This window comes from Sapajus apella, unplaced genomic scaffold, assembly GCF_009761245.1.
Source record: "Sapajus apella isolate SASKATOON/1434 unplaced genomic scaffold, GSC_monkey_1.0 scaffold21, whole genome shotgun sequence".
Lineage (NCBI taxonomy): Eukaryota > Metazoa > Chordata > Mammalia > Primates > Cebidae > Sapajus > Sapajus apella.
In genome coordinates this window covers 28924521-28945545 of record NW_022436961.1, presented here as the reverse complement: position 1 = coordinate 28945545, position 21025 = coordinate 28924521, and the positions used below count along the sequence as shown (strand labels likewise).

Genomic DNA, 21025 nt, shown 5'->3' with positions numbered 1-21025 from the left:
GCTCGGCGGTGGAGAATTTCTAATAAACATGCTTCTTTCACTGCATTCTGCGACTTGCCTTGAATTCCTCCCTATGTGCGATCTGAAAACCCTTCCCTGGGGTCTGTATCGGGACCTCTTTTTTCATTAACTAGATGATAGCTTCACTTTCTGGCTAAAGAGTCAGGGCCAGGAAGCCATGACGGGACAAGAAGCCAAGCCCCATTACGCGTTTGACTGGGCATTACCAAGATCTGAGCTGAACAGAGGCCAAAAGGTGTTGTAAATTATACCCAGGATTTGTTTTAACCAGGTATAAGGAAACAAGCAAACATGAAAATCTGTCAGGAAGGAGGTTGTTTGTTATACTCACAGACCCCTGGAAACAGGAAGTGTGGCACACCATGCATGGCCATCTGGGGAGGCACCGGGGCGGGGCAGGAGGCCGAGGGAGTGAGGCTGGAAACTTGCACAAGAGCCTTTATCGTGGTTTTGCAGACTGGCCAGGCCAGGCAGGATGCGCAGGCTGAGGCCTGGCCATGGGCTAGGCAGCATAGGAGCTGCCCCTAGTTTTCCCGGTACCCGGCCCAAGGGTGGTTAGGGCGGAGGCCTGGAGTGTCATCCTCTGTCATAGACTGGCTGGTTTCCCTGTGGAAGGCACACTTGCAGACAAATGGTTACCATCTCTAGGAATTAGCGGGCCCTGCGAGGGGTGGTCTCTTCAAGATCAGCAAGGCCCCAGACCCCAAATCATCAGGAAATGCAGAAAATAAAACAACATGAGAAATACAAAAGTCTCAGTTCAACGTGGGAACTGAGGATGGGAAACGGGGACAGCTGGTGTGCTGGCAAGTTGGAAGGTAAGAAGTGGTTATATGGCAGTTAGCCAGACATGGTGGCACACACCTGTGGTCCCAGGCACTACAGAGGCTAAGGCAGGAGGACACCTTGGGCGCAGGACCTCAAGGCTGCAGTCAACTATGATCACACCACTGTACTCCAGCCTGGGCAACAGAGCAAGACCCTGCCTTTAAAAAATAAATCATAAAAATAAAATAAAATAAATGGTTATATGTGGATCTACCAGCTCTTCAACAAGGACCTTGAGGATGCCTTAAGGCTGCCCTCAAACACGCTGACTTTAGCCTTCTAGTGTCTTATGTCTAATGTCTTGAAGGCAATTCCTCATGTAGTTTAGAAACAGAAAATGGTCTTCCCAGCTAGATCATTTGTCTCCCCAGCTCATGAAACACAAAAATCAAGGCAAATGTCTGTGCAAAGAATTTTTTTTAATTAGTGAATTTATGTGAAAAACTTGACAACGATATACAATTTAAATCACATTTAACTGGTACATTTAGCAATTCATCTCCATTCCAATGAATAAAATAACAGCCATCTGAGCTATTCCAGAAAAACCCAGCGAGGCAGCTTGCTCCTCTGCGTGCGGGGACGTCTGTTTTCCGTCAGGTTTAGGACAGATCCAGCTCCCCCTGCTGATGCATTTCAAGGACAAGGCAGATGAAGGGAGAGGCCGCCAGGCTGGCAGAAGGGCATACGCACAGGATGGCCACGTGCAAAGCCACCCAAGTGGACCAGCCATATTCCCTGCAATCTCCAATGCAGCCAAGTCCAGCTGAGACCTTAAACAGAGTCCGTGGTGACAGGAAGCTGAGGCTGCCTAGAGCCAATGCGTCTGGTGTAATTGAAAAGGTCTTTGGCAGATGGCACTGGGGGCAACAAGTGCCATCCTCCGAGACGGCTGAGGCCATTCTTCCATCCCCTTCCTCTGTGGTCCTGGCAACTGCGCTTGCTTGAGCACAAAGAAACGCTGAAGCTGCGGGACGCTAGTGACCCAAAGAAAGAAGAGCTCTGTCAATTCCTTCTCAGCTTCCCATCAGGCACAGAGGCATCAAAGCCACTGGCTATGGGTTCCCATCCATTGTTGTAACCATCAAACGTGAGCGCTCTCCCTCCAAGCCAGGAACTGGGCGACGTGCTGTGTGCATAACCAGCTATGTGCTGGTTATGCCAAGAATAACCCCAGGCTGCCCTTTGATAAGGTCAGCACCCACGACCTGGGCAAAGAAGGAAGGAGAGCAAGGAGTCTGCCAAAATCAGCAACCACTTCTTGCCGATTGGACCAGACGGTGCTGGCAGTGGAAACAAGACACATCCTCTCCACCCTCAGGAATTCAGTCTAGTGGGGAAGCCAAGGAAGGAATGCAAGCAAACACTCTGAGTCGACGTGGTGCGTATGGTGAGAGGAGTGTGGATTAAGCATAGAAAAAGCACAGTGTGGCATTTGAGCTGCATTGTTTATTTGTTTGAGACGAAGCCTGTCTCTCTCACCCAGGCTGGACTGCAGTGGTGTGATCTCTGCTCACTGCAACCTCTGCCTCCCAGGTTCAAGTGATTCTCCTGCCTCAGCTTTCCAAGTAGCTGAACTACAGGCACCCACTATCAAGCCCGGCCAATTTTTTGTATTTTAGTAGAGACGGGGTTTCACCACGTTGGCCAGGATGGTCTCGATCTGTTGACCTTGTGATCCGCCTGCCTCGGCCTCTCAAAGTGCTGGGATTATAGGTGTGAGCCACTGCGCCCGGCCCTTGAGCTGCGTTTTAAAGCATAGGAAGGATCTCAGCAGAGCAGGGAGGAGAGAGAATTGATGTTGCAGCCAGAGGAGGACAGTGTGCACAGGCAGGGAGGCAGATGCTCAGCACACGCTCAGGAGAGGCAGGTGCCGCGCCGCAGCTGGCGGGAGGAGACGCAGAGGCCAAAGGGCAGAATCCAGTCAGAGAGACCATGGCTGGGAGGTCCTGGAAAGCCAGGGAGGAGGTTACGTGCAGTCGGTCCACCGTCAGTCATTTTTTTTTAAAGACTAAGTCTTGCTCTGTCACCCAGGTTAGAGTGCAGTGGCACGATCCTGACTCACTGCAGCCTCCACCTCCAGTGTTCAAGTGATTCTCCTGCCTCAGCCTCCCAAGTAGGGATTACAGGCATGCGCCACCATGCTCAGCTTGTATTACTGTATTTTTAGTACAGTCAAGGGTTCACTATGTTGGCCAGGCTGATCTCGAACACTTGACCTCTGGTGATCTGCCTGTTTTGGCCTCGCAAAGTGTGGGATTACAGTTGTGAACCACTGCGCCCAACCCCTCAGTTAAGTTTAAATTAGGGCCATGAGGTCAGAGCTGCACTTTGGGGGATGTCTCTTGCAGCATTGGTGAGATGGGGCAGAAAAGTCCAGAGGCAGAAGACGGTCAAGGTTTTGACAATGGTCACACAGTGGGGAGGGATTCCTGACCAGAGGTGATGGCCGAGGAAATGAGGGCCATAAAAGGAAAGAAGCAGCCAGACTTGGGGCAGGAAAGGGGAGGCCACGGAGAGAGAAGACAGAGAAGTTCTGAGTTTTGAGAGGTGCTCAAAGGTGGGAGGTTACTGGTAGACGCAAGGCTGGTGCTGGGAGGAGAGGTCACAGCAAGGGACAATCATGACATCCATTGGGACAGCACTTTTATTTCCACGGTCCCCTGGATGCTCCTGTTCATGACAGGTGAGGTTGGCTCAAGCAGGTGTCATTTCTACCAGCTGAGTGATGAGAACACAGAGAGTCATGCTGGAATTAGAGCCTGGGTAAGTGCGGGGTCACGTAACTCAGTGAGCTGTCATCACGCCACTGCACTCCAGCCCGGGCGACAGAGCAAAACTTGGTCTCAAAAAAATAAATAAATAAAAAGAATTTGTCAAATGAATGAATGACTAATTGGACCCTCCATGGAGTCCTTCCTTTCCTGGGCTGTGGAGATTTGTCTTGGACCCCATGGAGGGTCCAGTTAGTCATTCATTCATTTGACAAATTCTTCTTTTTTTTTTTTTTTAAACAAAGTCTTGCTCTGTCACCCAGGCTGGAGTGCAGTGGCATGACCAAGGGTCACTGTAATCTCAGCTCCTGGGCTCAAGCGATCCTTCCACCTCTGCCTTCCAAGTAGCTGGAACTGCAGGCCCATGCCACTATCACTGGCTAATTTTTTATTTTGTGTAGAGGTGGGGTCTCACTATGTCACCAGGCTGATCTTGAACTCCTGGGCTCAAGTGATCCTCCCACCTAGGTCTTCCAAAGTGCTGGGATTACAGGCATGAGCCACCGCGCCCTGCCTGACAAATTCTTCTTCGAGTACCAGCCAGTGTTCTAGGTGCTGGCGACTCACTGGTTAAGAAAAGAGACAGGTACATCTGCCATCGTGGAGCCTACATTCCTGTAAATGGTAGAACAGACCAGCTGGCCTTTTGTCAGTTTTCCTAGAAGCCCAGAGAGTCCCCCAGGAGAAGCAAATCCCAAGGCAAATCTGCCTCATCGACGAAAGCTGCTCTCCTAACATGTGCCACAGGAGCCAGAGCTGGACGCATGTGTAGTCTAAACATACAGTATCCAGAGCAAGACCCAGGGAAAGCCTGGCCTCAGATGAGTCCTGAAAGCATTTAGGCACAAAGGCTGCTTCTGGTCTACTTTCAGGGAGAAATGTATCGTTCTTCTCTTTTCTCTTTTCCTTGTATTTAAAACTTAACAAAAGCCTTCTTCACTAAGTACCAATAATTGATGTTTATGAAGAAGGTTTCTAATACACCCATGTTTTTAGAAGCCTTGTTCACAACAGCCAAAAGGCAAAAGCAAGCCTAGGTCCATCAACAGACGAATGGATAAACAGAATACCGTCTACCCACCCAATGGGATAATATTTGGCCTTTAAAAAGGGAGGAAATTCTGACCCATGACACAACATGGGTGAACTTTGAGCATATTATGCTAAGTGAAGTCAGCCAGACATAAGAGGAAGAATATCATGTGATTGTACTTACATGAGGTCCCTAGAGGAGTCAAATTCACAGAGGCAGAAAGTAGACGCCAGTCGTGGTGGCTCACATCTGTAATCCCAGAACTTTGGAGACCAAAGTGGGAGGATCACCTGATGCCAGAAGTTTGAGACCAGCCTGGGCAACACAGTAAGACCTTGTCTCCACACAGAAATTTAAAAATTAGCCATGTGTGGTGACACACACCTGTAGTCTTAGCTACTCGGTCGGCCGAGGTGGGAGGATTGCTTGAGCCCAGAGGTATTCAAGGTTGCAGGGAGCTGTAATTACACCACTACACTCCAGGCTGGGCGACCCAGCAAATTCTCCTCTCTCTCTCAAAGAGGAAGAAGAGGAGAAGGAGGAGAAGGAGGGGGAGAGGAAGAGGAAAAAAGAAGAAAAAGAGGAGGAGGAAGAAGAAGGTAAAAATGATGGTTGACGATTGCTAGAGCTGGGGGGAGGGGAGGTGGGAATTATTTAATAGGGACAGAGTTTCAGTTTAGAATGATGAGAGGAGTTTCCAAAGACAGTTAAAAATGGTTAGCCAGGCATAGTGGCTCATACCTGTAATTCTAGCCCTTTGGAAGACTGAGGTGGGAGGATCACTTGAGCCCAGGAGTTCGAGACCTACCTGGGCAACATGGTGATACTCTGTCTCTACAAAAAATACAAAAATTAGCCAGGCAAGGTGGTGTGCGCCTGTGGTCCCAGCTACTCGGGATTCTGAGGACGGAGGATCGCTTGAGCCTGGGAGGCGGAGGTTGCAGTGAGCCAAGATCACATTGAGCCTGGGCAGCAGACAGAGACTGTGTCTAAAATAATAATACTACGAAATAAAAATGATTGCAAAGTAAATAGTGACTTTTATCTCATGTGTGTTTTACTGCAATATTTTCTGACGGAGGTTTCCAGGCCGCCAGCAAGAAAGAGCAAATCTCTTCCTCTGTCTGGTTCTTAGTCTTGTCATCCTTAATAAGAGGGGCTGGACTAGAGGCTGCTGGGTCTGCAGTCTAACGTTTCCATGGTAACCACAATAGGCAGCTGCCTGGCAGGCAGGATCTCACCTGGCCTCCCTCCCATCCACTCCGTTCTCTAAGCTGCCACACAGAGAACAAACATCAGCCTCTGATGCCTCTCTCTGCGTCTCACGCCACCACCCAGCAATGCCGAAGCTCAGATTTTCAAGCAGGCCCTGCCCTGGTTTATTTCCAGGCAGTCACATCCCACCCCATAGAACACATTCTCCCTTTTCTCATAACCACCCTTAAACTTGCTCATTTCCGAGCTCCTCCCCTTCCTGCGCATTCTTTGCAGCTCAGCTGGAATGTCCCTTCCTCCAGGAAGCCTTCCCTTCCTGACTGCCTAGATGACGTTAATATTCCCATGGCACCCTGCCTCCTCCCAGGGAAACACGGTCATGCAACAAGCCGCCATGAGGGTGAGCAATTTCAGAGAGCAAGACAAGGGAGAGTCTTCCTCGATGGCTTTTACCTACATTAGAGAGGTCCTTGTGAGCATGTGGTGGGGGGGAAACCCCGTAAGAGCCGAGGCAAGGGTTCGAAGCCTCAGCATGTTCTCAGATAAACATAGAATTAGAAAAGAATTAGAGATACAGTTATATATTCCTATATATAAAATCATAAATAATCACATAGCTATTCATATGTAATCATAAATATATCTATTTAATCATCTAATCTTTAATCTTACTAGTAAGTCTCAGGTCAAGAAGTATGGGACTGAAGTGGCAATGGAAAAGCGGTGACCCTAAGACACGATGCTCTGAGTCCTCTGTGAAGCCCGCAAAAGGACTGCTGGAGGACGCCTCGGCTGTGCGACAGTGTCAGCACTGAGAAAGCGCCCGTTGTTTAGCCAGCCAGGGGAGGAGACATCCAAGATGGCCAAGACGTCTCATACCCTGAGGATCGAGGAGAAAACTCCAGTTCTCCAAGCTCTTGTGGGAGGCCTGAGGGCTGTCAGGGAGGCCCACAGACATCCGGGGACTTAATTGTCTCCATGTGGTGCTGCGCTTCAGCGGTCACGTTCCGTGGCTACTTTCAAGTTCTGCTTCTGCACCTGGTTCCTCTTTTCCTTGGAAGATAAGCATTAGTAATAGTAACATAAATCATAGTGACCTTGCTATTTCTTGACAAGTATGGAAAAAGTGCTGACTCCTTAGGTTTTCTCCTCCCCTGGGCTTCTTCAAAGTCTTGGGCCCCCTACCTCCAAGACATGTGATTTACCTGACCCTGTCACTGACCACCATGACCTCATCCTACCTGCCCTTCCCTGCTTTGTACTCAATAAATGTCAGGCACTTGGGGCCACTGCTGGACTCGGAGCTTTGGTTGGCAGTGGACCCCTGGGCCCAAACTCTGCTTTCTCTTTCTTTGTGTCTTGTGTATTTTATTTCTGCAGTTCCTCGTCTCCAAACCAGCAGAGAGGGACTGACGGGACCCTGCAGGGCTGGACCCCACAAGCATGGGCTTTGGACTCCGAACCCGCAGGACTGGAAGCCCCAGCTCTCCAGCAGCTGTGTGCCCTTGAGCAAGTGACTTCACTGCTCCCAGTCACTGTCCTCTCTGTAAAGCTGGGGTCAAATTTCCTACACTCCGGGATCTTGAAAAGATGGAGGGAGTGGCTGGCACAGGAACAGACCACATCCGTGCAGCTGTGGACTCCAGCCACTCCCTCACCAGTGACGTCCTCACTTCTCCTAACCCAGGCCCTCCAGTTCCTTACCTGTGTCCTACTTTTCCTCCAGCTCACTTCCTCACAGCCAGATTGGCTTTCTAAAGCTTTTTTTTTTAAAGCTTTCTAAAGTTTTTTTGGGGACAGAGTGATGCTCTGTCACCCAGGCTGGAGTGCAATGGCACACTCATGGTTCACCGAAGCCTTGACCTCCCAAGCTCAAGCAATCCTCCTGCCTCAGCCTCCCAAATAGCTGGGACAACAGCCACACACCACCACACCTGGGTAATTTTTTTAAATTTTTAGTAGAGACGATGTCTCCCTATCTTATGGGTCTGGTACTGAACTCCTGGACTCAAGAGATCCTCCCACCTCAGCCTCCCACAGTGCTGAGATTATAGGCACGAGCTACCATGCCCCGCCCAACTGCACTTTCTGTGTGTGCATTTACATTTTTTTCATTTTGGTTTTAGCACATTTATTAATGCATAATTGACATACAGTAAATTGCACATAAGTGTACAGTTTTACACACTGTGACACAGGCACACACCCATGAAAAAAAATCAAGATAATGAATTTATCTGTCACCCCCCCAAAATGTCCTTGTGTCCTTTGGTAATCTCTTCCTCCTTCATTCCCCTCCCTCCTTCACAGGCAACCATTGATTGGCCCTCTGTCACCATATACTGGTCTGCCACTGAATGTAATCATAGAGCATATTCTCTTTTTTGCCTGTCTTTTTTCATTCAGCATAGTTATTTTGAGATTCATCCATAGAGAGGCAACAGTTCATTTTTTTAATCGTTGAAAGTGGCATGGTGCTGTACGCATATACCACAGCTTACCTGGTTTTTGTTGGAGTTTTCTTTGTTTTTGTTTTGTTTTGTTTTTAAGACAGAGTTTCACTCTGTCACCCAGGCCGAAATGCAGTGGTGCGATCTCAGCTCACTGCAGCCTCTGCCTCCTGGGTTCAAGCACTTCTCACGCCTCAGCCTCCCAAGTCGCTGGGATTACAGGTGCCTGCCACCACACCCAGCTAATTTTTGTATTTTTAGTAGAGATGGGGTTTCTCCATGTTGGCCAGGCTGGTCTCACATCCTGACCTCAAGTGATTTGCCCGCCTTGGCCTCCCAAAGTGCTGGGATTACAGGTGTGAGCCACTGCACCTGGCCAGTTTGTTTTTTTTGTTTTTTTTTTTTTTTGAGTGACATGGTGCTGTATGCATAGCACAGTTTGTTTTTTTCACCTACCTGTTGATGGACATTGTGTTTGTCTCAGTAGGAACACATGCTTCCGTTTCTCCTGGGTAAATATCTAGGAATGCAATGGCTAGATCATAGGGTAGTATTGCTTAACTTTTCAACAAAGTGCCAAACTAGTTTCCAAAGTGGTTGTATCATTTTACATTCTCAACAGTCATGCATGAGAGTCCCATTTGCTCTGCATCCTTGTACTCAGCTGGTAAGGTCAATCTTTTTTCATTTTAGCCATCGTGAGAGGCGTGTCCTGGCGCCTTCTGAGAGTTTCATGACTAAGGATGCTGAGCAGCTTTTCATGTGCTCGTTTGTTACCTGTGTATCTTGTTTGGTAAATTGTCTGTTCAAAGGAAGTTTCAAAAAAAAAATTGCAAAAGCTAAATTTGTTCTGTAAATTTTTCCATGAGCTTAATTTCTACAATTTCTATGCTTGATTCCATTATCTAAAGCTATTGTGATTTTTTTCATATTAAAAAATTATGATGAGAAATATATACATAACGTAAACTTTATCATTTTAACCTTGGCTAAGTGTACAGTTCAGTGCCATTAAGAACTGTAGGAGAGGAGAGAAATATTTCTTAGTTGAGGCTGACTCCTGAGAAAAAAGACAGATTATTAAGAGAAAAGCAGACAAAAGTTTAATAACATGAATATCAAAGAGATGGCTTAAAAATCAGGCTGAGATACCATCTTCAACTGAAACAAAGAAAGAAGGATATGGGGAAGGCCCATTATAAGACAATGTTGGCCAGGCGCCATGGCTCATGCCTGTAATCCCAGCACGTTGGAAGGCTGAAGCAGGCAAATCACTTGAGCTCAGGAGTTCAAGACCATCCTGGTCAACATAATGAAACTCTGTCTCTACTGAAAAAAAAAAAAAAAAAATGAGCCAGGTATGGTGGCATGCACCTGTAGTCCCAGCTACCTGGAGGTTGAGGCAAAAGAATCCCTTGATCTCAGGAGGCAGGGGTTGCAGTGAGCCTAGATCGTCGTGCCACTGCACTCCAGCCTGCACAACAGAGCAAGGCTCCATCTCAAAAAGGAAGAAAAAAGAAAGAAGAGGCCCAGGAAAAGTACAGTAAACAAGGGTAACATTTGTGATGCAGGTTTAAATTCATGCCTTGTCCAATGAAGGGAGTCTAGTGATTTAAAATCACCTGTCTCTGGGACACCCTTACAATAAAGATTTCCTTTGTAGATGTATATGCCCCTTACAAAGAGTAACTTCTACTCCGTCTTCAGAATTTCTCCTGTGTCTGCAGTTTCTCAAAATAATCAGCTCAAAATAATCCTTATGTCAAAGAGGCATATTTTGGGATAGCATATTCTGGTCTCTCATACATCCTATCGTGCAATTCTCACTCCCATCCATCGTCAGAACTTTTAGCATCTTCCCGAACCGAAGCTCTGTAAACATTAAGCAATAATTCACTCCTTCCCCGCTGCTACTGCTGACCACCTTTTCTACTTTCTGTCTTTACAAGTTTGACTCCTCTAGGCACTTCCTATAAGTGGAATTTCACCGTTATTTGTCTTTTTTGTGACTGGCTGACTTCACCCAACATAATGTCCTTAAGGTTCATCCGTGTTCTAAGTAGCACGTGTTAGAATTTCCTCTCCTTTTCATCTATTGTTATCTGCTTTATTTATTTATTTACTTTTGAGACAGTCTTGCTCTGTCACCCAGGCCTGAGTGCAATCATGGCTTACTGTAGCCTTGAAATGCTGGGCTCAAGCAATCCTCCCACTTAAGCCTCCTGAGTTGCTGGGACTACAGACGCACACTACCACGCCTGGTTAATTTTTTTTTTCCTTTTGTAGAGCCAGGTTCTAGCTATGTTGACCAGGCTGGTTTCAAACTCCCGGCCTCAATCGATTCGCTGCCTCGGCCTCCCAAAGTTCTGGGATTACAGGCATGAGGCACTGAACCTGGCTAGAATTTCCTTTCTTCGTTGGGCTAAACCCTATCATTGTATGTCTAGATCACATTTTGTTTATTAATGTATTTGTCCATGGACATTTGGGCTGCTTCTGCCTTTTAGGTATTATGAATAACGTTGCTCTGAGCATAAGTGTACAAATATTTGTTCAAGTCCCTTATTAATTAATTTTTAATTCATTGCATTTTAATTGATTGTCTCTCATCGTCTACAGCAGTGCCTGACATATAGCAGGCATCTAATACACATGTGTGAATTTAACAACCAAATGAAGGAGTGAATGAAAGGACAAATCCCATACTGGATGGGAACTCAGACACAGAGCTGTATCTTTTGCCCTGTGCATGCCAGTCATGGTCTCCTACTGCAAAGAGGCTGAGTCAACTAAGAAACTGATCTCTTTGGAACCCAATCAACAAGTTAGGAAAACAAACACTTCCTCTGCCTAGAGTGTCACCCTTGCCTCGGATTGTTGCCTCACAGGAGGCCCAGCTGCCTGCAATCTTTGGGTGAATGACAGGATAGCAATCAAGTAGGAGGCATAGCTGAGGCCACTCAGACAGGAGGAATTCTTCCTCCGGGAAAGCTGAGGAAGGTCTGGACACTAACTACATTCCAGACCTTCCCATCCAAAAACAATACTATTGTAACTAACATTGCTTTCTTTCTTTCTTTTTTTTTTTTTGAGACGGAGTTTTCCTCTTGTTGCCCAGGCTGGAGTGCAATGGCGAAATCTCAGCTCATTGCCTAGGTCCTCCGCAACCTCTACCTCCCCAGTTTAAGCGATTCTCCTGCCTCAGCCTCCCGAGTAGCTGGGATTACAGGTATGCGCCAATATGTCTGGCTAACTTTTGTATTTTTAGTAGAGACTGGTTTTCTCCATGTTGGTCAGGCTGTTCTTGAACTCCCAACTTCAGCTGATCCGCTCACCATGGCCTCCCAGAGTGCTGAAATTATAGGCGTGAGCCACCGAGCCTGGCCTTTTTTTTGTTGTTGTTGAAATGGCATCTCACTCTGTTGCCCAGGCTGGAGGGCAGTGGTGCGATCTCAGCTCACCAGAACCTCCACCTCTCTACTACCTCAGACTCCCAAGTAGCTGAGTCTGTAGGCACGCACTACCACGCCTGGCTAATTTTTTGTATTTTTAGTAGAGACAGGGTTTCACCATGTCGGCCAGTCTGGTCCCGAACTCCTGACCTCCAATGACCCACCCACCTTGGCCTCCCAAAGTGCTGAGATTACAGGTGTGAGCCACTGCACCCGGCGTAGCTAACAATTTTGTGTACTTATGTGTGCCAGGTACTTGATAAGCAGTATCTTATTTAATTGCCAAATTAGCCTGAATTAGGCACTGTAAACCTCAATTTTATAAAACACAAAACAAAGGCACAAATAAGTTAATTAACTTGTCCCTGATCACCCTGGTTGGTAAAAGGCAGAGCCAGGGTATCAATACAGGCAGCAGAAAAAGGCACCGCTGACTGCTGAGGCTTGGAGTAGCTTTCAATGAGTCATACTAAATTTAACCAGGGCCCTTCTAAAACAAAATTTTTTTCCTAAATTTGAATAATAAATATTCATTTCATAAATTTTAAGAAACACAGAATTTTTTTAAAGTCACATAATCCCACTGAAAGAAGTAATCAGTGTTAACATATTAGAGTGTTTCCTTCTAGTTGCTTCTCTATACTTACATATTTTAACTTAGCTGATATAATGATGAGTGTCTTCATCTCTTAAAGAGGCATTAGCCTCCTTTTTTTTTTTTTTTTTAGGCAGAGTCTTACCCTGTCACCCAGGCCAAAGTATCTCAGCTCACTGCAACCCCCGCCTCCTGGATTCAAGCGATTCTCATGCCTCAGCCTCTCTATTAGCTGTGATTACAGGCATGTACCACTCACACCCAGCTTTTTTTTTTTTTTGTATTTTTAGTAGAGATGGGGTTTCACCATGTTGGCCAGGCTGGTCCAGAACTCCTGACCTCAGAGGATCCACCCACCTCAGCCTCCCAAAGTGCTGAGATTACAGGCGCGAGCCACCGCGCCCAGCCTAGCCTCCCATCTTGATACATCTACCACTCTCGCCCACTCTTCCTGGGTTACTCTGGTCCCGGGGTCTCTGATGTATTTCTGCCAAATGACAAATGCAGGTGTTGGGCTGATCACGTGGCTCACCCAGCACTCTGCAGGGCTGAGGTGAAAGGATCTCCTGAGCTCAGGAGTTCAAGACTAGCCCGGGCAACACAGCAAGACCTCGTCTCTACTAAAAATAAATAAATAAATGAAGACAATGCAGGTGTTGGTTTATCCTAATGGTGACGGCAGTGACACTGCAGGATCACCACGTGCAGACGCACTTTCCGTACACTATCTCACATCGTTCTCATGGCAACCATATAATGCAGGAATCATGATGACATTATAGTAAGGAAACTGAGACTTTAGCTGTCAGATGCTGCTCTTCCTCTTCCCTTCCTGAACAACTTAGTCCTAAAGTCATTTGCGAAGCCTAAAAAGGTAGGTGTTCACGTGGGGGCATCTAGAGTGGGGTGCTGGGATTGCAGGTATGAGCCCCCCTACCCCCACACCCCGTGTCCAGTTCAATACATGCTGATTTGTATTTTCACCCCGGGAAAGCCCTGAAGTTCACATGCCACCCTAGTCACTGAAACGGAGAGTATCGTTCCCTTGGCTTCCTGAGCCAGGAAGAGAGAAATGCCTGACACTGGGTGGTGTTGCAGCTCCCTGAGCTCCTCCAGAGTTGACCCTGGAAATAGCTGCATTGTGTCTGCAAGGTATGCTGGGCAGAGTTGGTCCCTTCCCACAAGACAGGCCAAGGACAGAGGGGCCAGGCTGCAGAGGAAAGAGAAGGGCTGAGCACCCTCAGTCACATCTGAGAGTCAGCTTTTTGTTTCTTAGGTATTTGGATGAGAGAGAAAGTTTTTGTTGTTGTTGGTCCTGAAGAGTGTCAATTAATCAGTTTGTGATACGGTATTATGATTTACAATAAGAGATACACACTTGGTCTTCAACCCTGTTCTGGGCACAGAGCTTGTAAGATGCTTGGAATTTCCTAAGTGATTCATAACAAGCCCCTTTCAACCTGAGATTCTGCTGATGGGGGGCTCTTAGAGGATGGTGGTGCTGGTTGCCAGGGGAACCAACCGTGTGATGAGAGGATGGGAATGTTCAGCACTGCCCCCCAGTTCCCACCCCCTGGGGAGGCGGGAGGAGACTAAGGGGCTGGAAACTGAGTTGAAAGGCTGATGGTCAATGATTTTATCAGTCATACCTGCATCATGAAGCCTCACCAAAAAGGTAGGGTGCAGAGAGTTCTGAGTTGCTGAGCACATGGAAGTGCTGGGAGGGCGGCAGACCTGTGAGGGTTGTGAGGGCTCCATGCCCTTCCCCGTCTCTTGCGCTGTGCTCTCTTCCCTTCATCTGTTCCTGAGCTGTCCCCTTTATAATAAACAGGTAAACCAAATAAGGTGTTTATCTGAGTTCTGTGAGCCATTCCAGAAATGACAGAATCTGAGGCTGGGGTCATGGGAACCTCTGATTTGTAGCTGGCCCATCAGAAGCACAGGTGACAGTGAGGGCTTGTGACTGGCGTCTGAAGTAGGGGCAGTCTAATGGCAGCCCCATCAGACTTCAACCGGTAGGGGCTGTGCCAACTCCAGGTAGTGTCAGGATTGGATTGAATTTCAGGACTTCCAGCTGGGGTTGGAAAATTGGTCAACACGGGGAAAAAATTCACACAGCTGGTGTCAGAAGTGAAGTACCGAGAGTAGTTGAGAGTACAGAGAAAATCCTGACGTGTGTGGAGGTTTTTCCCCGTGTCTGGTTTTGTTTTGAGTTAGGGGCTCCCTCTGTCACCTAGCAGGAGTGCACTGGTGCAATCACGGCTCACTGCAGCCTCCAACTGCTGGGCTCAAGCGATCCTCCTATCTCAGCCTCCCCAGTAGTCAAGCTACACGCGCACGCCACCTTACTTGGCTAATGTAAAAAAATGTTTTGTAGATACAGGATCTTGCTTTGTTACCCTAGGTGGTCTCAAACTCCTGGCCTCAAACTATCCTCTCCTCTTGGCCTCCCAAAGTGTTGGAATTACAGGTATGAGCTGCCATGCCTGGCTATCACATGTGTTTTCATTACACATCTAAACACAGCTCTTCATGGATTATTGCCGGAAGTAACAGTCTCTAGGTATTGAACAGGATGCTGAAATATCTTCCACATGGTTTTGGATTCGGCAGTAAACAATATATCTCATAGCACATCCGCCATCAGGAAACCTAGGTTCCAGAAGAAAAGTTAAGACTCAAAAACCACTGAGCTCGGTGGCTCATATCTGTAATCTCAGCGCTTTGTGAGGTCAAGGCGGGAGGATGACTTGAAGCCGAAAGTTTGCGACCAGCCTGGGCAACATAGTGAGACCCCATCTCTAAAAAAAAAATTTTTTTAGGCCGGGCGCGGTGGCTCAAGCCTGTAATCCCAGCACTTTGGGAGGCCGAGGCGGGTGGATCACGAGGTCAAGAGATCGAGACCATCCTGGTCAACACGGTGAAACCCCGTCTCTACTAAAAACTACAAAAAATTAGCTGGGCATGGTGGCGCATGCCTGTAATCCCAGCTACTCAGGAGGCTGAGGCAGGAGAATTGCCTGAACCCAGGAGGTGGAGGTTGCGGTGAGCCGAGATCGCGCCATTGCACTCCAGCCTGGGTAACAAGAGCGAAACTCCGTCTCAAAAAAAAAAAAAAAAAAAAAAAATTTTTTTAACTAGCTGGGCATGGTGGTATCGTCTCAGCTACCGGGGGGCGGGGGCTGAGAGGGGAGGATGACTTGGACTCAGGAGTTTGAAGCTGCAGTTAGATATGTTTATGCCATTGCACTCTAGCATGGTCAACAGAACCTCACCCCACCCCCACCTAAAAAAAAGAAAAAAAAGACTCATAATCTAAAAATGGCAGGCAACTCAAGATCAGTATGTGTGTTAAATGACTCTGAATGCTATGAGCTCAGAGAAAAATCCTGGAGCTACTGGGGTAGATGGAAGATGGAGGTGTGGCTTGAACGACATCTTGAGGATGAGAAAGATTGGCTGAGATGAGAGAGATTATTTTTAGGTCCCTGAGTGTAGGTATAAGGACATAAATGAGCTTGCTGAGGAGACAGACAGAGGGAATGCTGACAGAGGTTCCAAGGGTGGCAAATACGCCAGCCCAAACAGATGAGGAAGGGGCTCCCGAGCCACTGCATTCACTCCAGGCTGCCCTGAGAGTTCGCTGGGGTTTCAAGGACCTTAAGCGCCCACGCCATCAAAGCGTTCTTCTCCCATTGCATTACGCGTTCTCCCATTGCATTACGTAAAGCTCTGCAGGAAGACAGTACCTCTAGGAATGCACCTGTCATCAAAGCAGGGCCCACCCAGTTAGGAAACAAGGCTGGGCTGCTCCACAAGGGCTTGGCTGACTATTGCACTCACCAGGAAAGAAGGTGCACGCTTGTTTGCATTTGTGGTGACACTGTGGCTCAGCAATGATTATCCCACCAATTAAATCCAGTTCCACATATGGCATCGAGGGCGGCTTCACCTGCCCTGGCCAATGTCTGGGGCTTGCACAGAGCCACACACTACCCCGGGGAATGCCAGTGTCATGAAGTCTCTCTACGAAGGGTCGGCCACACCCCTCCAGTTTCTGTCTTCACTCCCTTTGGAGGATGCCACCCTTCCTGTCAGGCTGCCTCCTGGCCTTTCCATGTCACTTCAGCCATTCCATGGCACTGATCTCACCTGGAGGCCACACCTCCTCCATCCCACAGAAATGATAGTGACACCCACCAACCAACTGCCTCAACTTGAAGAAGCTATTTTAAAACTGCACCTACCCTCAGGGAAGTTAAACAGCCAGTAACTTTGCTCCCAGTTTTCCTATGGAGAAACTGAGTCATGATCTAACATACCAGGGCATTCTCAATAATGACTCAGTGAGGTCAGAATCCCACAAAGCCTAACCCAGAGCCTGTGTGCCTTCAGGCACGTCACCCTCTATGCTGTATCTTGGAGGAGGGACCTGCCTGGTGCCAGCAGTTTTGCCCACAGCTCTGCTGTGGATCCCGCCTCTCTGACCCTATTATGTTTTATAGGTTGCAGAGAGCCGGGATCTCGCCATTGCACTCTAGCTTGGGCAACAAGAGCGAAACTCCGTCTCAAAAAAAAAAAAAAAAAAAAAAATCTGTAGTCCTAAATCACACACAGACTCGAAAGTCAAGGAATTCTGGCCGAGAAGAGTTCTCTCTGCTTGTGAGAGAGACACTCCCATGAAACGTGCATCTTTGTGTGTGTCTCTTCATTCAGATGCAATCAATGGCAGTATATTATTTCCATTGTGATAAAAATCCCTAGCAAAGAATCAGCAAGTTGAGGCCTTAAGTCTTGATGCAGATGCAATTTGTAAGGGGGTTCTTATTCATGCCCCAAACCGAGGCCAGCTAGGCCAGGCACCTGTTCTGTTGGACTCTGACATGCGTCTTCTGTTTTATTCTACGTGGTTCTTACCTGTGCTAGGAAGGTGCCCAGCAGTGAGAAGGCTCTGGGTTGACTTCCTTCTTCCAGGAGGGAAAGGGACTAGGTTCATGAAGCAGCCAGGCTGGGAAGGGCACTACACAGCTTCCCACATGTTATACATGTTCACCACCCTCCGATACTGCCCCACTAGCAGATGTGGACAAGCCAAGGCTCAGAAAGGTCACCTCAACAAGTCACCCATAGGTGAGGGCAGGGGTGGCCTCGCACCTTCCGCTGGTAGGCTGCAGTGGGTGCTGCCCGCTGGCCTGGCCTGAGGCCTTCAAGCTCCCTCCCACCCCTCAGGTCCTGGAGCCCAGCAAGCTGCGCCCTTGCTTCCACCACCTCGGCCTCCCTTTCTGGGGCACTCATGTCTCCACCAGTCAGATCTCCCCCATCTTTCCAGGCCCACGCGTCCCCCCCGCTGACGCTCAGGTGGCCCGCGGTCAGACCCTCTCCCAGGACCCCCTACAGCTGCCCCTCTCCAGGGTCCTTCGGGTGACCGTCTCGTCACTGCAGCTCCATATCTCGTGCGCCCAGGATCACACCCAGTAGGTCCTCGCTGGGGCGTCCCCGACTGTGCCCACCCCGTCCCCCCCAGCACTGGGCGCCCGGGACCCGGCTCTGACGCGCGGAGGGAGGGCAGGGCGTCGGCGGAGAGCAGAGACGAGGAGGAACCTAAAGGCCCAGAAACGCGGTGTGACCAGAGCCCCCCTGGGCAAACTCAGGGCCTCGCGCCAGAGCCGCGGTCTCGCGCAGCGCCGCGGGTCGCCGCCCCACCCGGACCCCCGCGCCCCGAGCTCAGGCCCCGCCCTTTTCCCCTAGGAGCTGCTAATCACGCCCCAGGGACGTTGGCCCCCGGGGGAGGGGAGGACCCCAGGCCAGTGCCCGGCTGCGGGGAGGCGCCTCGCCCTCCCCCCTCCTGATCTCCCCACTCCGCTTCTCCCTCTTCGCTTCCTCCCCGCCCAGCTCCTTTTACTCTGCACGCCCAGTCCCTCGTCTCCTCTTCGCTCACTCCACCCTAATTTCCTTCCTCTCCCCTCCCCAGCGGGCTCCTCTGCCCCTTTCCTCTTCCCTCCAACCCCCCCCCCCCTTTCCCCACCCGCCCCCTCTCCACCCCGCCCGGGTCCCCTCGGCCCCGCCTCCCCATTCGGGTCACCCCGTCCCAGTTCCCTCTTCCTCGCCACTCCGCCCCTCCCTCCTCTCCTCCCCCGCTCCCGCTCCGCTCGGTCCTCCCGCTCCTCCGCAGCCGCCTCAATGTCCTCCCCTCTCCGCCCGCCCCCGCGTCCCCGCCCTGCAGTCTCCCGGCGCCAGCGTAACCGCTTGTCCCACCTCCCTCCCAGCCAATCGCTCCTCTCCTCCGCTCGTGGCCGCTTCCCCGGGGAATCCTGTGGCCGGAGACGCTCGGCCGAGTCCCAGGTCTGTGGTCACCGTGCGGGGGCCGCTGCGGGCGCGGAATCCAGACCCCGGAGCGCAGCAACCTCACAAGTCTGGGTGCAGAAGCAACACGAAGATCAGGGCGCGGAGCGAGGGTGATCCGCACAGCCGTGGTTTAGCCGAGGCCGGCAGCGCTTTCTGGCCAAAGCAGCTTCCCTAAAAGTGGCCCCACTCGGGTCAGAACCACCCAGCCGGGCAGCTGATATTCCCCATTTTCGCAGAGGGAGTAGCGCGCGTGGGGAGACGCAGTGACTCGCCAGGGTCACACTAGAAGCGTCCTCCCCTGCAAGGCCGAGGGTAGGGTGAGCACGTGGGCGTTCTCCGTCTGCCCCGGCCTGGGTGCACTGCACTGGCCTCGACTCCTCTGTGCAGGGTCCATGGTGCAAGCACACGGCTCGAGTGCTGGCAGAGTTTAAGGGAAAGATGTTTCGACTGCGGGAGCCGACAGAAAGGACTAGGTCCTTGGACCTGAGCCTTCTGTTACACTCCTGGCCCATAAAAGGGGAATTTGCATTTTTTAAAGAAAGTCCAAGGTAGAAAAGCCTTGGGAGCCAAAATGGCAGGAACCGCAGACCAACGGCGCTGGGAGCGCGCAGGTCTGTGCATTCCGGGGCTTCGCTGCCCTACAGGGCTGCGCGTTCCAGCGCTCAGGGACGGCGCCGCAGGACACACCCCAAACACCACCGCAGGCGAAGTAAAAATGAGTCGGCTGCACCTGCGACCACGCTGCCTCTGCCTCTCAGGACGGCAGGCCCTTGCCTCGAGGCCCGAGGGTCTTCGCATTTGCCGCGGTGGCTTCTCCCGGATACCTGCAGAGCTTCGCTCCCCAACCCCCTTTAGCTCTTATGCCAGGGCCTCCTTCCAAACCAGGCCTTCCCTGTTCCCTGGCAACTGGTTTTAAAATCACAGCACCCCCAGCCCCTGCAATTTACACTCCCTCCTCAGCTCCTTCACTTTTTTTTTTTTTTCCATAGTACCTGAATGCGTTTGTGAATCACCTGGGGAACCTTGCTACAACACAGATGTCAATTCACTTGTTCCAGGGTGGGTCCCCACGTTTCTAACACGTGTCTGTGATATACCTGCTCCCCATCTGCCTGCGGATCTGCGAGGATCCTTAACATGCAGATAATATAAAATGGCTTATTTTTTATATGTATCTTGTTTTACTGTCTCCTGAACTTGAACGTGAGTTCCACCAGTATAGAGCTCTAGTCTGGTTTGTTTGCTGCTCTATCTTCCGCACCTAGAACAGGCCTGGCGATAGTAGGGGCTCTATGTTATTTACAGAAAGAAGTACGGTAGTGAATGAAATACAAACCAGAAGAGAAAGCAGAGGTGGGCGGCAACCCAAATCTGAGCTTCTAAGTTTGAGCTTATTTGATTTTTACTTAGTGTTACTTTTGGCACGGTTCTACATCCCTAGAGTTTGACAAGGTCAAACAAGGACTTATGAGTGAAGAGGGCAGCTCAAACCCATCCAACTACTTCTGCTCCCTCCTGAAACTCGATTATCAACATGACTTCAAGGCTGTTTCCCACAGGCATAGAGTAATTGACAAATAGGCTTTACTCCCTAAGCTGTGGACTCCTTCCATGCTATTCATTCTATTATTTCGTGGATCTTTTTATGTGTCTTAAATATTTCATTGTAAAAAGTCTGGAGAGCGTATATCCATACGCTGGAGCATTCTACTGCCATAAAAAGAAATGAAGAACTGATAGCCTGTTGGAACTGACAGCGTGTTGCAGTGTGGGTGGGCTTCACAACCACGGTGTCACGTGGAAGAAGCCAGACACACCGTTTGTGGCCCACGTGCTCGCCCAGGCCTGGAGGCTCCAGGCAGGTGGCAGGGCTGAATCAACATTCTCTAACTCTGCACCCACCTCCTGAGGGCCCTGACTTTCCAGCTGCACCACTGGCTGTCCTACAGGAGCACAGAAGTCCACTGCCGTCACATTCACTTCGACCCATAGTTCTATGTTCATAAACATGAAGATGTTTATCCTGTTCTGAGTGTGACTATGACTTTCCCCAACTTAAAAAAATTAAAAAAATTTTTGTTTTGCTTTTGCTTAGAGCACGCTGGAGAGAGCTGCTTACGCCACTGTTTCAACCAATAAATATTGCTTGTAAAGTGATTTTTTTTTTAAGAGACGGGGTCTTGCTCTGTCACTCAGGCTGGAGTGCAGTGGTGCGATCACAGCTCACTACAGCATCTAACTCCTGGGCTCAAGTGATCCTCCCATCTTAACCTCCAGAGTAGCTGGGACTACAGGTGCACTCCACCACACCT

General features: G+C 49.5%; 2 long non-coding RNA genes across 3 annotated transcripts; one reads left to right on the top strand and one right to left on the bottom strand.

The window, feature by feature from the left end:
• Positions 1-1247: 1247 nt before the first annotated feature.
• LOC116558521 lies at positions 1248-18380 on the bottom strand. 2 transcript variants are annotated; one of them, XR_004272036.1, is made up of 3 exons: positions 17286-18380; positions 8778-9123; positions 1248-2179 (listed from the first exon to the last, which is right to left on the bottom strand). It is a non-coding gene; the product is annotated as an uncharacterized LOC116558521 (long non-coding RNA). The 2 variants fall into 2 exon arrangements; XR_004272037.1 differs by lacking the exon at positions 1248-2179 and adding an exon at positions 6302-6918.
• On the top strand, positions 15375-16961 carry LOC116558522. Its single transcript, XR_004272038.1, has 2 exons — positions 15375-15407; positions 16874-16961. It is a non-coding gene; the product is annotated as an uncharacterized LOC116558522 (long non-coding RNA).
• Positions 18381-21025: the final 2645 nt, after the last annotated feature.